Below are 17,594 nucleotides of genomic sequence, written 5' to 3'. Positions count from 1 at the left end.
AGAATATTTGCCCACATTCCTCCTCCATGCTCCCCCAGAAAGCCAGCTCTGATTACAAATGATTTTTATTCTTAGAGTTAAAGGGGGAAGAGAAAAGTCAGCACAAATGATCAACACATAAAACACCCCACAGAAAACCGAAATTTTTCATCCTTGCCAAGTGGTGAGATTAGGGAGTCTTCTCTGATCTCTCATTTGGAGATGTGTTTTTTTGTATAATTTTGCCACATTCTCTCTTATTGTTTTTGAGGTGGTTCTAAACTTCAATTTTTTGTAGTCTTAAAAGGTACCTGAAGAGGGGAGGGGGTAGACAGGAGCAGCAAGACTGGCTTCCCTAGTGTAAAGACTTCCCTTGTGTCCAGCTAGTAACTGGGAAAAGACAAAAGGAGGAGAGAGAGGGAGAGAACCTGAAGAAAGCCCCCTCAAGCCCTTCCAGCATCTCTGCTGGTCACTGGCAGGCTCTTGAGTCTGAGTGTACATTGTCTGCCAGTCTGTAGGTAGGTGATTGGTCAGGGGACACAAGAGCATCTTCCAAGTCTTCAAAATGTCTTGGGACCAACTGGGGTGGCAAAGGAAGCAGCGTGAATTCTTCATCAGCACTCTCTTCACTTCCACTGTTCTTTGGGTCACTTGAAACTGACATGGTGGCACCTCTGGCCAACATGGAGCCTGAGGTTGAGGCTTCTTTATTTCCAGGCTGGGTTCTTGATTTCTTCTCTTTCTGTAATTCTCCTTCCTTCTCTCCCACTTCCACAACCTTTTCATTTCTTTCTTCAGTTTATCTTTTGGAGTTCTCAAACATCTTTCCTTGGTTGGGAATGTGGAGGTAAACACTGTAACCTGCCTTTGATGTCCTTCCTAGAGCCTTCTCAGCCAGGAAGACAGCTCCAGTTGGAATCTCTGCCCTGAGTAGGAGTCAAAAAAGTTCATTTCTTTAAGGCAAGTAAGGACTTGTGTTGTAAAGAATTAAATGGAATTCATTAAAGTAAAAAATCTACAATCTCAAGTGAGCATATTCAGTTTAGAGTAGTCCAGGCTTTCAAATCCTCAGCAGAAGATATATTCCAAGATCCCTGAGTTAGTGCCTGTAAGGACCCTTTGAACCCTTTATTCAGATTCCCACAAGGCTAGTCTGTTGAAGGAATTCCTCTGATTAAGGCACTGAAGTGTAAACTCTCAGCATGACTTAACAATTGCAACTATCATCAACCACTGATTTTTCTCAGTTCAGGGGATCCTGATACTAACAGCACCCAGTTGTCCTAGAGTCACTTACCAAAATTCAAGGAATTTCAGCATTTGGTCATCATCCATACTATGGGAAAAGCTCCTCTTATAATGTCTCCTAATTGAAACCTCAGTCCACAGTTCTCTTGGAAACTGGGAATAGGAATTACATGAGTTCATCTTCTAAAAGTCTCTTGCCTTTAAATGATGCCATTACTGTCCAACTTTTTTGGAGACTTTTTAGGCTAAAGAATTCATCTATCATCTACAATAGAGGCCACATCTCCAATGGTGAGTCTGGGTTGGTTCATAGAAAGTGCAGAAGAGAAGAAATTGCTTTCCAGGAAAAGAGATCAGGCAGGGTTGTTGCCAGACAGTGAATCTGGTTTAGAGAAGTCTCATGTATTACCACTGGAACTCCTTTTCAGCCTCCTTCTGTAACTTTAGCCTTTTACTCCCTGAAAGTTTCCTTGATCTCCCTAGCAAAAAGTGTTCTCTATTACTTTTAGTTATACCAGAGAGCTTTGAACATCTCCCTTATCTTAGAATGGTTTGCCATGTTGTCTTCTACTTTGAGGTTCATGTCCTCAACTACTCAGCAAAAAAATTTAAGAATGCTCTACAAGAGTAAAGAATGAGTAATTTAAAAATGTTGATGTCTATGGCACAGCACAATAGTGCTTTGTGCATAGAAGACCCTTCTTAGATTATATGTTTGTGTGTATATAAAAATACATATACATAAAACATCACATTTGTAGACTGCTTTGGGGCCTAGTTCCAGGAATCCCCAGCAAATTCTTTCAAGGTCCTTTACCAAAGATTAAGATTAAGTTGGTCCAGCTGGGTTTCTAACCAGGGCCTTTTATGTGTTAGGTGAACATGATAACCACTACACTACAGAAGGTAAGCCAAAATAAGATGAAAATCTTGACAAAATTCACTTGCTTCAAGACAAATGTATTTTCTTTGAGACCCTTCAATCAATTCTTGTCACTGGACCTGGGTTCTGGTAAACTGTCTCAGTTCAGTCATACCTACTTGATCACATATGAATTTTACTTTCCTCAAGGGGCCCAAACCACCTTCCCTGGCATCCTAGCCACAGACAACAAACACCTTTACACCACAGCCTTTTGATATTAATTTGGTGGTAAAAAAAAAATACTTCCTCCTGATCACCTGGCAAAAATCTCTCCCAAACCTCAAACTGCTGCTATTTCTCTCCCCATGTTAGAGGCCCACATTTGCAGGCCAGTCTCCTCACTCAGATCTTTGCTGCTTTTGCAACTGCCACTGTCTTTTACTGGTGCCCACCTCAAGTACCCCTCCTCCCTCAATCCTGGCCTAGTTATCCAAGCCCTCAAAAGAACTGAGGTCCAGCCCTGCACAAGAGGACTTCAGCTTCTACTCTTTTCCTGCCATCCTCAGGGCAAAATTCTCTAGCCTAGAAAGTCAAGATGTGTCCATTTGAAATCCGCATCTGTCCCTACCTTTACCCACTGTTGTTCACAGTAAGACTTTTCACTTGATTCTTTGTTATATGGTCATCAGATTGTGGGGATGCTGCATCAAACACTGGATGGAGATAGAATGCCATAGCCCACCCAGATGAGCAAATTGGGAAGAATTTGACTTTTACTTGTTACCCTACAGGAACACATCACCCATCTGTCATGCTGGAGTAGTGCAGACTACAGACTGCAGATGCTTTTTTACTTCGAATTTGATTGCTACATTTCATTTTCAGTCCATTTTTTTCCTCTTTCTCTTTCAACATTTGCCTTCTGTCTCTCCCCTCTGCTTCTCTTGCCTCCAGGAAATGTTACTTCTTGAGTCAGAGGGGCAGAGCAGAAAAGTGCAAGACTTAGAGTCAGTAAACTTGGGTTCACAGCAAATCAATTTTTTTTTCCATGTCCTTATGGACAAGTCAGTTAACTGCTAATGGGATTTTTAGTTCTCTTCAGTAAGATGGGTGTAGTGATACGTGCACTACATACCTCATAGAGTCATTATGAAGAAAAAATAGTTCTCAAGACGAAAATGCAGGATGACCAGTGTTAATTCAAGATTGGGGAAACTCGATTCCTTTCCCTAGGGACCCAAGTTGGGTGGAGCAGGGGCAGGGCATTATGCTGCACATGCTAGTTAGATAGGGAGCTTCTCCAATGGCATTCTAGTAAGTATCTTTCTTTGTTACAGGGGAATGTAGGGACCAGGGGGAAAGTGAATATGGAGAAATGAAATGTACATAAGTGTAATTCACACTATTAACTCATAATTTAGTTAGATAAATGAAAAACAACAACCCTAGCAATACAAAAGAATGTTTTTAAAAAGAGTTGTTAAAATGTTCAAACTCTTTAAACCTGAGAATCCATCACTAAGCATGTATCCCACTTATGTCAAAGACAGAACGTTCTAATATTTATCAAAACAGTCATACCAGCATGTTTTGTAAGAGCAAAGAACTGGGAAAAAAGAAAATGCCCCTGGATTTGAGGGAAAGACTAAAGAAATTGAGGTACAGGAATGTAATGGATTTGTATGAGTAACATGAAGATTTCATAAAAGCATCTAAAGACATGTGAGTGAAGTAAGGTGCTTCAGGGATTGCCAAATGAGATTTAAAGAGGATGGGTCACAAGAAGACTTGTACACCCACCCCCTATGTTGCAGACGAGTTAATGGAGACTGAGAGATTAAATGACTCACTCAGAGTCAAACGGCTAGTAAATATATGAAGCAAGCAGGCTTTGAATTCAGATCTTATTGGTTCCCAACTCAGTACATGTGTCCACTGGGAGATCTTTCAATGCTCCTTTTTATATATAAATGGAGGCCTTATACAGTGCTATAATATCTTGTTCATTATGGTAAGTTAGTGTTTATTTTGTGAAAAGTAAAATAATTTATTTTACAGTAAATGTTCAACGAATTAAGTGGATATGAGTGGGTTAATAAGGGAGCTATAGGGCAGGTAGTGATAGGAGACTTGTCTATATTCTCTTGGGGAACAAAGTGCTTTGTTAGGACTCTGGCATTCAGATGGATATGAGAAGGAATCATATATATACAATCACATATACTTGGATTTGAACCAGGGAACTCTAGAGTGATCTTACCTCCACAGACCAGGAGCCAACTCCTTTAAAATTTAATCTACTATAACAATGAAAATAGAAGCACAATAACCACAAAACAACTGAAAAGGAATGCTGCAAGAACAAACTTGGCCCCAGAGAAGAGATATGCGATTCCACTTCTCCTCACTACTTTGCATAGGTGCGATGGAGTTTAGGGCTCTGGAACATTGCCTATACGATCAGATATTTTAAAAAAAACTACAGGTTTTGTTGTTTTTTTCCTTTTTCTTTAAAATATTTGCTATATGGAATATTTCTCTGTCAGGAGAAGGAATGCAAGGAAAATTAGACTATGTATTTAAAAATAAGAGATAATAAAATTTATTTTTAGAAAACCTAACCACCTTGTAACCTCCTTTTTAAGGGAGATAACACATATTCGCAAAGCTCTGCTGAACTCAAAACACTTTTCAAATGTAATAATAATAACAATACTATTTTTATTAAAGAATCAATAGACAGTCCCTCAAAATGCCTAGGAGAGTGATGAGATTTTGTAACCCATGGAAAGCCAGATCGATGAAAGAAAGAAAACTCATCAGCTTATACTGCCGTGACTCGGATTCGAACCGAGGTTGCTGCGGCCACAACGCAGAGTACTAACCACTATACGATCACGGCACGCCACAACGTCAGCTGGTAAGTTGCCTGCTGAATGGAACTTCAGGAAGCTTGGAATCAATTCCTTTGTTTCAATTTACATTTCCTTCAAATAATGGATGTGCTGGAATACTCTTAGTTGCTAGGATACCCACAGACTACCTGACATCGTAAAGGTCTGAAAATAGGCACTTGGCCACAGACCAGTAATACATAAACAATTGCCGGCGCACAGCGACATCATCGCTCTGGAACACACAAAAGAAGACATCTTTCTCTCTCTCCAGCCACTGACAGGATCGCCGAAAGCCACCTGAACACTGCTGGATCACAGACACAGTTAGAATTTCCTTTTTCTTTCTCCCAGTCCCACTCCATTCAGGAAAGTCCGTCTTTTCTTGTATCCTTACGTTGGCGGAGTCCACCGACTTTGGACCCTTGCCTCGACTGGAGGAAAATAAGGAATAGTTGACTAGTACAAGAAACATTTGGGGATTTCGCCTCTCAGGTACTTGTATCCTAAGAGAGTACCAAATGACAGGAATGTTTGCCGCTAATTATTAAGCTATTAAGAATATAATTATCTCAGTGCATGTAGATGATAATGCACCAATGGAGAAGTTTTAATTCTATTTTTTATAAACTCAAGTATTTCCAATGCTAGAAAATCTTATTCTCCACTGCATGTGGGTGTTTATTTTGTGAAAAAATCAAAAGGCTATGTTCAAATTTTAAGGAGACATGAGAGAGTGTGTGATAAGAGATTTCCCCAGCACATCTCTTTCCATTCTAGCATGATGAAGCAGGTACAAGTTGGTTTGTAGGAGTGCTTGAAAAGACGATTGTCCAAAGAACTAGCCTCTCTCTAATGAACCCAGTTTCTTCAGTAGGGGGTCAACAAAGGGTGGAGCAGAGATGGTAGGAAGGGTAGACCAGGTAGACAGCCTCCTAGGGCACACATAAAGAAGCACCTTTACAAACCAAGGATTTTTAATACCAGAAAGTAAATTTCTTTAAGGCATCTAGGGGCTTGTGTTGTAAGGATTCAAATAGAACAATTAGGGGAAGATAAAACCAGTCCCCACCCCCACCCCCCCACATACACACACACTCACATCGAAGGTGGGATAGTACTGTGGATGATGAAGTAGTGGATGGGTAACAAAGGAAGGGGTCTATCCAATGGAATAGGTGGGGTGGAAAGGTTGAGAGATTTTAGATCTTTTCATCTGATCAGAATGCAGTTTTCCTTCTTCCATGTGAGGCAAAATGGAGGGGAGGAGGGTTATTCTGGGATTTGAAACCAGGGCCTCTACGCACCCTAACAACAAGAAGTACACAACGATAACAGCGACAACAGTCACAACAATCTCTTGATCAAGCCAAAGGAGAATAGCTCTACCCACTTATTCTCACCTTTTCAGGAAGATGGCCTCCTCAGGGAAGGACTATTCTCTCCTGATTAAGGAAGCAAAGTGTAGATTCTCAACAAGATTCACAAATGCAATAATCAATAACTACATACTGATCATCAATTCAGGGGACTCAACTTGGAATGACCTAACAGTCCTGCAGTCAAGGAACAGACAGAATTATGTGGGTAGTACTTGACCTCCAGATCACTGGAAAAGTGCCGTCCTGGGAAACTGGGACTGGGAATTGCCTGATTAAATGTTCTAAAACAGGATTGCCCTTGGATCCCATATCTCTTCAACTTTTAAAAAAGAGTTTAGTTTGTGCCAACACTGTCTAGGCTAAACACTGTCTAAGACCATTGGAGTAGATGTCTTTTCGTAATTAATTAGATTGGTCCTCTGAAAGTATAGTTGAGGAAAGATTGCATTCCAGAAAAAAAGGGATCGCACAGTCAGTGGACAGCTTAACAATCTAGAGTAGGGGATTCTGACATAATACCGCTCTTCCGGAGCTACCTTCTTGCGTCTACCTTTCAGGCTCCTCTTAGGAGCCTCCTCCTCCCTGGAGATTTACTCCAGCTAAAAGTATTCTATACCTTCTGAAATGATCTTAGAGAACTTTACATTTCTTTTTTGTCTCCATGGCTTTCCACATTGTATTCTGCTAATATGTTTATGTCCTGAACTACTCAGACTATTAACTCAGAAGAAAACGAGTAATTTAAAAATGTTGATCTTCGTGGTACAGAACAATAGTTAGCTGGTTTGCTCTCCCCTGCTACGCGGAATACACCACATTCACAATTTATTTAACCGTAGCTCACCCTGTTAGAAAGAACTATTCATCCAGCTTGTTTCCGTCTGGGTAGCATATGAGGAAAATAAGGCAACCACTACGCTATGTAAACAAACTTGTCAATTTTACTTCCGAGTAGAAAGCTCGAAAAAGTTCCAGTACTTGAAAGTTAAGTTCCTGTTCCCTTCCCCTTCCCCAGCTTCCCGACCTTCTTCCACTATTGTTCCCAGAGAAGCTTTTGTTTGATTTCTGCTCTGCGGGTCAGACTTCGGGGTAGCAGCAGGAGGACGTCTAGTGGCTGGGGTACGCCAGCGCTGACCGCTCACTACTAGCCAATTTTACATGTCACTTTGGATCCTACTTCCCAACTCCATCCTTCCAGACACAAACACCTGGCCTGAAGTGGTGAGCTTCTCTTAGTGAATCTCTACGAAGGCGAAAGTCAAATATTGGAAACGATTTGCCATCTTTATGGATAGGGGTTTTTTCTTCCTTTTCCTAATATTGGATTGCTTAATTCGATTTTTTCTTGTCTGTATGGAGGGGTGAGGGGTGGTGGTGTGAGGGATGGAGTGTGGGGGGGGAGAAATGGAGGTTTGGGTGGGGCAGGAGGAAGCCTCAAACTAATGGTCAGATTCCTTTTCCGAACAATTGTTAAAATCATCGAATGGGAGAGTTAGGGAGAGAGAGAGACCAAGTATTAGCATGTTAAAATGAAATGCAAAGAGCAAGGATTTGAAAGTTTCTTTGCGATTTCCCTGGTCCTTGAAGGGTGAAGTCTTACTCTGCCCCTAGCGGCCTCTACAAAATTAAGTGTTCGAACCATCAAGGGAGGAGAAGTTCTGTGGAGGGCGACTCTTGGCTCTCTACCCTAGGACAGCTTAAGGAAGAGGGAATTTTCTTTCTCTTTCCTTTCATTTATCTGCTATTTCATCTTGCATCGAAGCTTCTCACTCAGTAGGACACTGTGTATTCAACAGGGAGCCTTCACGTGCTGTAACACTCGAGCACGCATGTACACACAGATGGACATGTAAGGTGAGCAGTAAGAGAGAGGATACAGCTTCAAGGAGCGTGATCTTTATTTTTTCGCCTAAATTTTAAATACATTTTATTTACATACTCTGATTTTATATTACCCAAATATCTCCTTGCATATCATCCCTTCCCCTTCAGAAGAGTTATCTCTTAGATTTTTTTTTTTATTAATGTGTCGGAATCACTATCCCTTTCTTCATCGAGCAAATAAAAACAAGTAACCAAACACCTAAAAATAAAGCCCTCAGTAGTAGATACATGGTCTGGCAAAACAAATGTCCACATTCACTATTTCTAAAAAAGTACATACATACGTAATATGCATATATGTATATATATTTCTTACTGCATTTTAAATTTTCTGATAGGAGATGGAGTGGTGTGTTTCATCTTCGTGTTTTGGTCTGTGTGATTTATCATTGAATGGATCAGAATTTTAAAGCCTCTCACAGTTGTTTTCCTCTAAATCTTATCATTGTCTGAATTGTTCTTGTTCTGTTTCAATCTGTGTTAGTTTACAACCCTCCTCCTAGTTCCCCCTGAAACAAAATAGTCCATTTCCTCTTTTCTTATGGCATAGTAATTTTCTGTTACACTCCCATGGCACAATTTATTTAGGCAGTAGGACTTAGTTGGCTACCTTGAAAACAGCTGCTATAAAATATTATTGCACATACAGACTTTTCCTTTCTTTGGGGTTCTAGACTTAGTGGTGTTAGATCTACATCTTTTAAATAATTCAGTAATTTTGTGGGCATAGTTCCAAATTGCTTTCCAGAATGGTGAGATCAATTCATAGTTCCAACAACAGGTAAGTAGGGTTCCTGTTTCCCCACATCCCCTCCATTGTTTGTCAATCTTTAGTCATCTTTGTCAATTTGATGGATGTCAAGTAAAACTTCAAAGTTTTAATTTGCAATTCTCTAATTACTACTGTGTAAGGCATTTTCTTATATGGTAAAAACCATAGCTTAATTTTTTTCTTTGATCATTGCCTATTTTTATCCTTTGATCTATGGGAAATGGTTTTTGGTTTTATAAATTTGAATTCATCCCTTACATATCTTAGTCATGAAATATTTATCAGAGAAGCTTGCTATGAAGATTTATTCCCATTTACTTGTTTTCCTTCTGATTTTGACTACATTAGATTTATTTGTGCAAAACCTTTTTTTTTATTTTATTTTTAAAAAATTTTATATCATCAAAATTCTCCAAAGAGGTGGGTGGTCCCAATGGCCTCCAGCTCTAAATTTATGATGGTACTCCATGTTCCTTCCAGCTCTAAATTTATGATGGTACTTGTCTCCCTTGTTGCATTGCAGTAAATCCTTTCTTTCCACCTTCACATTTCTAAAAGTGTTAGTTCTTGATTGATCTGTTATCAACCCATGGATACCAGAAACATTTGAAGCAGGGAGAGAAAAAGAGAAAGTTAAATGTGATAGTGTTTCAGTTGAAGGTATTTCCCACTTCTCAGGGAGTCCACCATATTTGTCAGCAGTAGGAGAAAGTGTCTTCTTTTCTTTGTCCTCATGTAATGCTGTCCACTGTCTCTATGTAGCTTACTTGTGTGTCCATATCTTCTTTGATATGGTGTATAAATTGGAAGTGTCACAGCCAAGTTCCGTAATGTGTGTGTTTGTGTGTGTGTGTGACTGTTGGCAAAGCCACTGACAGTGTTTTAGCACATCTGTTGATTGACAGAATGTTGAATTGAAATAAATTCTGCATGATTTTTCAGTCCTTAGGAAGATAAGAGCTGGAGAAAAAACTAAAGTAAGGGATTAATTAGTGGTCCCTGATAGTATAATATTTAGTAGTGTGTATTGTGGTTGCAGCAATTTTTTCCTTAAGTTCAGGAATGGCAGGGAAGCAGTCATTTATATTTCTATCTTTTGAACCCTTCTGGTTTTCTATAGGTTGCCATTGAAGTCTGAGTGAATCATTTATTACATTGTTCAACTGCTAACTTTAGCTCAGTGTCTATGAACTGGTGGGGAGGGAAGGAGGAAGAGGGGACTAATGAGCTCTTAGGCAATATTGGGAGAGGCAGTGTGTCTGGAACAAAGGAAGTGTTAAGTATCCTCTATTCTTTCAGGGTGACCAAGTCAATTCTGAAAGTATTAATTTAGTGTATGAAGAAAGACTGGGAATAAAAAGACAAACCTGGAGTTTACATTTTACTCTACTAGAAGAAGAATTTAGCTTTGGGTAATTACACTTTAAGAACTTTCACTTTTCAGGATCAATGAAAAAAAATCATCTTAGTAACTTTCCAGTGAGAATAAAGATAAGCTAAAATAGAAAGCTATTCTACCCCTATCTTTTTGGTCTCCATAACTTATTTGAGTTTATGCCCATGGGGGCCTCTACCTCCAGTCAGTCCTCCTCCAGCCCTACTTCTTTTTCTGCAGCTCTCCTTAGGCATTAATCTGGCTTGACAAATGGTTAATTATGGCTTTGATCCAGAGGATTGACTAGGAGGATGTTTAGAAGCTGCAATTCAAGTAAAGGGTATGGGGAATGCAGTGGAGATGAAGACCAGACCAGGAAAAGATCTATTGAACAAACTGGGGATGTTCAGCCTGGAGAAGAGACATGTTCAGTTTTGTGGGTGGGGAACAGTTTATGTGTGGATGGTAGAACATGCCTCTAGGCCAAAATAAGATTTTTTTTCAACTGGTCATTTAAACCACCTACTCTTCCTGTCTTTGTCTACCTTTACAGATTTATTTTATATTAAATTTCCTTTGCCCACTTGTCTAGTGGGGAACTTTGCCCCAATCTTGATAATTCTTATAACATTTGAATGGTCAGTTGTAGACTATTCAGCTAACTTACCTGTTAGAATCCAAAGCAATCAATACATATTTTGAATACAAAGCATATTCATCATCAATCAGATAAGAACATAAATTAAACTAAACTTTGAGTCTATTAACAAGTATCAAAAGTTATGACACTAATAGGGAGTGATACCAGCAGATGGCTGAAGTTGGTGAGATCTGGTGATGACATTGTTAGTACAATCTATTTGGGACCCTGGCATTCTGACTCATGAGCATTCCCTTGCTCTAGAAGTATCAGCTATCTCTATGCCATGCCAAGAGTACTCTAACCCACTCCTCTAGAGCTCAGCCTCTTAGTTCTGGGACTCTAGGCTTCCTTCCTTCCTTCCTTCCTTCCTTCCTTCCTTCCTTCCTTCCTTCCTTCCTTCCTTCCTTCCTTCCTTCCTTCCTTCTGTAGCAGCAAGCACCCTAGCATTCCCAGGGTGGCTGCCAACACAGGTTCTTGGATCTGCTTTGATAAAGGAAAGCAACTCAAAATGGGTTAACAAGCTTACTTTAATCAGTCAAATATGTATCGTTTACCTAGTTCAGGGGAAAAAGGTCAGCACCCCGAACTTCAGAGTATACAGACAGAATTATCAAGACAGAGAAACAGATCAAGTAGACAGGTTTCCAAACTGTCCAACCATTACACCCATACCAAATCAACATCTGGGTTTTTCAAAGCTGGGGGGCTCTCAACAATGGCTTCCCAGAGTCTCATCTGATCAAATCACAGAACACTTCTCAAAGTGAGCCCCAAAGCAAAGCCTCACATCAGGGATTATATAGCCTTCTCCTGGGTCATAGAATGTAACCACCCTCTTTACCCACTGACCAATCACACAGCATCAAGGTGTGGGCATTCCTGAAAACCAAGCCTCCTGCCACAGGCTCCATGTGACCACATTCAGCCTATTAGGAGGCAGAGTATGTTTTCAAATCAAGGAAGGTTCTCAGAGTCTCTTAAGCCTATCAAAGGGCCTAAGGGCAGGGAAGATCTTTAAATTTGCATTTCCATTCCTTCCTTCCTTCCTTCCTTCCTTCCTTCCTTCCTTCCAGCTTGGTTCTGCCAGCTCTTGGCTCCTTTATTACACAAAAGATAAGGACATAAACTCAAATATGACTCCAGGAACAAGAATCAAAACTGATAATAGCAATAGGAAAGAGTACTGTAACATGGATAGAACTGAAGAACTCTGGTGAAAATATTGTATGCATTCCACCACTGGAATACTGAACTTGTGATTGGGGAAGATTCACTTAATCTTGTCTGATCCCAGTCCTATGATGCCACTTTCCAGCCATATCCATATCATGCCACCTATGCTCCATCCTGCACCTCTGAATAAAACTTTAGCTCCCACCCCCAGGATACCAGGCTTCTGATGGGTAAGCATTCACTTTATCTTGCTCAATCCCAGACCAGTCTCATCATTGAGTCCATGCCATGACTCTATATGCATATCCTTTTCAATGCCCCAACAAACTACTGCCTAAATCTAGCTCTGAGAACAGAATCAAAGCAATACTACTGTTTCTGGAAAGGATTTACTAATTAATTGCCCTGTGAAGCCAATCATCATTCCCTCCAACTTCCCTTTCCAAAACACTTCTTTGTGGTCATATGTGGTCCTAAGAGTTCTGTCTTCCCCTATTAGAATGTAAATTCCTTGAAGGCAAGGACTATCTTGCTTTCTTGCAATTATTTTTCCACTGTTCATAGTGCCTGGATATAGCCAGTACTCAGTAAGTGTTCATTCATTCATTCCAGTTTTGGTTTTACCAGTTTCTGGTACCTAAATTCTGAGTCAGCATCAACCTCAGCTCTGGTCCTGACTGGCTACTGCATCCAGGTTATAACAGATCTCATGCTATGCCTCCCACACTCTTTGATGTTGGCCAAACGGCATGCATTGGTGCATTTGTGGTATGCATGTGACTCTCTTGATGATTTCTACAGTTTCTATTCTTATCCAATCAGCTCCAGAACCTTAGCTACATGCTGTCATGAAAAATTTAGTCATTTCTCTATTAGGCATGGCCAATATATTGATGGTAGATAAAAGTGTATGTTTTATATTTGGGTTCAAAAACTATGGGATCATATGTCTAAAGATGAAAAGGATCCCACTTCTAGTTAGAGAATAATATAATTTGATTATTGGGCTGGACCTCAAGAGCCACTGGATAAATGGTTATCCAGCCTGTTGGAAGACCACTAAAGAGGGAGAACAATTAACCTCTTGAGACAGTCCATTCCACTTTTGGAGCACTCCAATTGTTTGGAGTATTTTTCAGACTTTAAGATTGAAATGACTGCTTTATAACTTCTGCCCATTGCTGCTGGTTCTGCCTTCTAAGGCCAAGAAGAACAAGTGTAATCCCTCTTCTACGAGATGGTCCTTCAAACTCTTTAAGTCAGTTATCATCTTCTCTCCATGCCTTTCCCCTCAACATTCAGTCTTCTCTTTTCCAGGATAAACATTCCCAATTTCTTCAATAAATCCTCCTATGACATAGACTCAAGGCTATTCACCATTTTGGTTGCCCTGCTTTGGACAATCTCAAGGTTATAAGTGTTGTTTTTAAACTGTGGTGTTCTCCCTCAACAAAATACTGCAAATGACATTTGAGGAGGGCAGAGTGTCATGAGACAATCACCTCCTCATTCCTGAAAGCTATGCATCTCTCATTACAGCCCAAGATTACATTAGCTTTTTGTTTTTGACTGTCATGTCACACATAATTTTTACTAAGTATACACTCTCCTAAAATTCTTAGGTTTTCTTCAGACAACTTTTTTTCTAGTCATGCATCCATCTTTTTGCACTTATTAAGTTGATTTTTTCTTCCAAAGAGTAAGATTTTACCTATATCTCTGCTGAATTTAGTTTTATTAGACTTAGCCCAATGATGTAGCCTGTCAAGATCCTTTTGAATACTGATTCTGCCATCTATTGTGTTAGCCATTCCTTCCAGAGCTGGGTCATCAAAAGTTTGATGAGCATGTCTTTTATGCCATTGTTTAAGTAATTAATAACAATGTTAAACATCAGAGAGCCCAGTAGTGATATTGCCAGAACTCCTTTGGAGACCTGCCATGTTGACACTGAACCATTCATAACACTCTTTGAATACAGTCAACTAACTTAACTAATCATGATTCCATCTTATTGATTTAATTCATATCTATCTTTCTCAGAATAGTTGAAATATTTTATCAAAAACTTTGCCAAAATCTGGGTTATTTATAACATGGCATTCCCACATTTAGTTCAGCATGATCTATTCTTGATAAAGTCATCTTGGCTCTTTGTAATCAATGCTTCCCTTTCTAGATTTTGCCAACTAACTCTTTAATCCATTCTAGGGATCCAAATCAATCTCACCAGTCTATAATTTTCAGATTCCATTTTCTTTCCTTTTTGGAAAAATGGGACATTTTCCCTTTTCTAGTGGCTTTCTTTTTTTTTTTCTTTCCCTTTTCTAGTGGCTTTCTTCGTTTCTTTTCTTGTGGCTTTCACGTTTTCTATGATTTTTCAAATATCTCTGATAGTTCTTTAGGAATTGTTTCAATCTTTCAGTTAACTAGCATTTATTAAGCACTTGTTATGTATCAGGTACTGTGCTGAGTGCTGGAGATACAAAGAAAGGCAAAAAAAATTAGTCCCTGCTTTCAAGGAACTCACAGTCTAATGAAGGAGACAAGGGACTCATCAGTTGGGGGTGGGGTGGGGGGGTGTGATTGAACAATTTTAAAAAGATATTTTATTTTATTTTTTTAAAGCAATCGGGGTTAAGTAACTTGCTCAAGGTTACACGGCCAGGTGTTTCTGGGTGGGTGCTAAGTGTCTGAGCCCTGGATTCGATCTCCAGGTCTTCTCAACACTGGAGCCGGTGCTCTTACTCGCTGTGCTACCTGGCCACCCCTATTTTATTTTTTTTCAATCAACCTTCTCACCCTTTATGCTCCACAACACATTCTTCTCTTTCTCATTCTCATAACTCTCTCTGTAGTCTTTTATCCATTTGTATCTTTCTCATTCTCATAACTCTCTCTGTAGTCTTTTATCCATTTGTAACTCCAAGCAAAGTAATAGCTTCTTGTTTCAGCTAATCAAGTGCCTTTGAGTCTCACCTTTGATTGTGTCAAGTCTTTGTTGGAAACAGTCTACATTGTGTTGCCTTTAATAGGCCTAAGGGAGTTTGGAGACCTTCCCTATCTTTAATAGGTGTGACATCATCCCATGGAGTGCATGGTGGGAGGAGCTTGCGGAAAGAGCTGAACAGGAAGAGTGGAAAAGGAAGGAGCAGAACCGAGAAAAGTTTGAGCATGAGTTGGGACCAAACAGAACTAAGAGAGAGAATGTTTGTGATATCAGTACTCTGTTTATTGTTCTGTCTGTTGTTCTGTGTTGATGTTACTTTGTCAGACAGAAGCATTCTGTCTGTTGATTTGTATTGATTTCTCAGACAGAAAATGAATTGTGATAGTGCCAGCAATGTGTGTAAATATTGTTGTAGCCTTGCTGAGAGAGCTGCATATGATTGGCTTTACACCATTAACCAGTTCAGATGAGTGTCAGCTTCTACTCTTTTATCTTTATTTTTATGGATGTCTACTTCTGTATCCTGACTGTGTGAAATAATTTCCTTAACCTTCTCTCCCAGTCTATTTCTCTTTCACTCTTTCCTCTTTTGTTTTAAGATGATCAAGACATAACAGACTAACTTCCAGGTCATGTCTAATTAAGTTCCTTCCATGGTCTTTGATGATGGTAGTGTTCAGAAGGGACAAATCTCTTTATATATTGAGTGTAAGTTTATCCTTGTTTAGCCCTTTATCATTCTTCTTTTATGTTTACCATTTAATGTTTCTCTTCACTCTGATGTTTGAACTTTAAAGTTTCTATATAGTTCTGACCTTTTCATCAGGAATGCTTGGAAGTACCTTATTTCATTGAGTCCATTTTACCTCCAAAGGTTTACACTTTGTTTGGCTCAGTAAATTATTCTTGGCTTTAATTCTATATCCTTTAACTTCAGAAATATTTTTTTCCAAGTTTTTTTTTTTTATGTTTCTTTATGGTGGTGACTGCTACATCATGTCCCTGATCTTGTGATCTTGCTACATCATGTGTGTGATCTTGATTGTGACTCTCCTGATACCTGAATTCTTTATTTCTGGTTATTTATATTATTTTTTCCTTTTGATTTGGGAGCTCTGGATTTTGGCTATGATGTTTCTGGAAGTTTTTGCTTTGGGTTTTCTTTCATGAGGTGACAATGGATTCTTTCTCTTTCCACTTTGACTTCTGGTTCTAAGAGATCTATGCCATTTTCTTTTATGACTTTTTGAAATGTAAAACCTAGTCTCTCTTCTTGTCTTAGTGTTTAGATAGTCCAATGATTCTTCTTTTTTTTCCTACTCAATATGTTTTCCAGATCAGTTTTTTTTTTTGCTATGAGATACCTTGTATTTTCTTTTTTTTTCTCCCCAGACTTTTTACTTTTTTTTTTTTTGAACATTTTTTTTTATCTCATGCAGTCATTGGTTTTCATTTGGTCCGTTCTAATTTTTAGGGCATTTGTTGCTTGGGAAAGACTTTTGCCTATCTTGTGCCAAGCTGTTAATTCTCTTTTCAATTCTTTCTTCCATAATCCTAATTTGTTTTCAGTTTTTCCCTCAATCCCTTTCCCTTCAGTTATAAAAATATTTCAACTCTTAAAAAACCTCTTATTTTTCTCTCCCAAGGAATTCTTGTTGAATTTGTGCCCTAGCTATGTTTTCCTCTGAAGCTTTCCTTTTGGATGTTTTGCAGTAAATATCTTCTGGATTTGTATCTTGAGCTTCTCTGATACCATAATAGCTCTTTATGATGGAATTCTTCTTTTGATTGTTCATTTTTCCAGCCTACTTTCTGTCTTCAAATTTGATGTTAGGGCTGGGCTCTGTAACACTTCTGAAGGAAAGGTCCTAGCTGGTCCTGCTGCTGCTTTCTTGGGGGTATTGAGTGTTGTTTTATTCCAGAATCTCAGGGACAGTGTGAAAATGTGCAAATTTTTTGAAGTGCCCAGGTTCTAATTCAGGGCAAAGTCTGATTGCTACACTCCTGGTTTGATTTCTGCAAGTACCTGAGCTTGTTTTTGTGTCTGAGCAACAGTAGGATGCTATTGGACTCATCCCCTTTCAGGAAACTAGAAAGCTCTGTTGGTTTGGAGTGACAGAATTATAGGTTTCCCTTTGGTCTAGGATTCCTCTCTGGTTATTCTTCTACAGGATGGGCTAGATGTTGTAACTGAAATCCTACCCTGCTTCTGTGAACTGAGCCATACTACTTCGGCTTGCCTTTAAAGTTTCTTCTTTCTTTGTGCACTATGCAGGGCCTCACTACCTTAGAACACCACTCTTGGTCCAGGTTCCCTTCTCAGTGTGTAGCAGGTAGTAAAGATGCCAGTTGGCAATGTTCCCATTTTGGTGTCCTGGTATGTATCTAGGGGTGCCCTCATATGAGTATGGGACTTCTCTTGCCTTGGT

General features: G+C 39.4%; 1 non-coding gene across 1 annotated transcript; it reads right to left on the bottom strand.

Annotated features, from left to right (window-relative positions):
- Window positions 1-4,922: 4,922 nt before the first annotated feature.
- On the bottom strand, window positions 4,923-4,994 carry TRNAH-GUG (transfer RNA histidin (anticodon GUG)). Its single transcript has one exon. It is a non-coding gene; the product is annotated as a tRNA-His (tRNA).
- Between the last annotated feature and the right edge of the window lie 12,600 nt (window positions 4,995-17,594).

The sequence above is a fragment of the Petaurus breviceps genome, unplaced genomic scaffold, assembly GCF_028583685.1.
Source record: "Petaurus breviceps papuanus isolate PSGF00001 unplaced genomic scaffold, PetGlider_PUasm1.0 180, whole genome shotgun sequence".
In the NCBI taxonomy this organism is placed as follows: domain Eukaryota; kingdom Metazoa; phylum Chordata; class Mammalia; order Diprotodontia; family Petauridae; genus Petaurus; species Petaurus breviceps.
The sequence above is the reverse complement of the archived record's forward strand: the minus strand, read 5'-3'. Positions and strand labels throughout refer to the sequence as shown.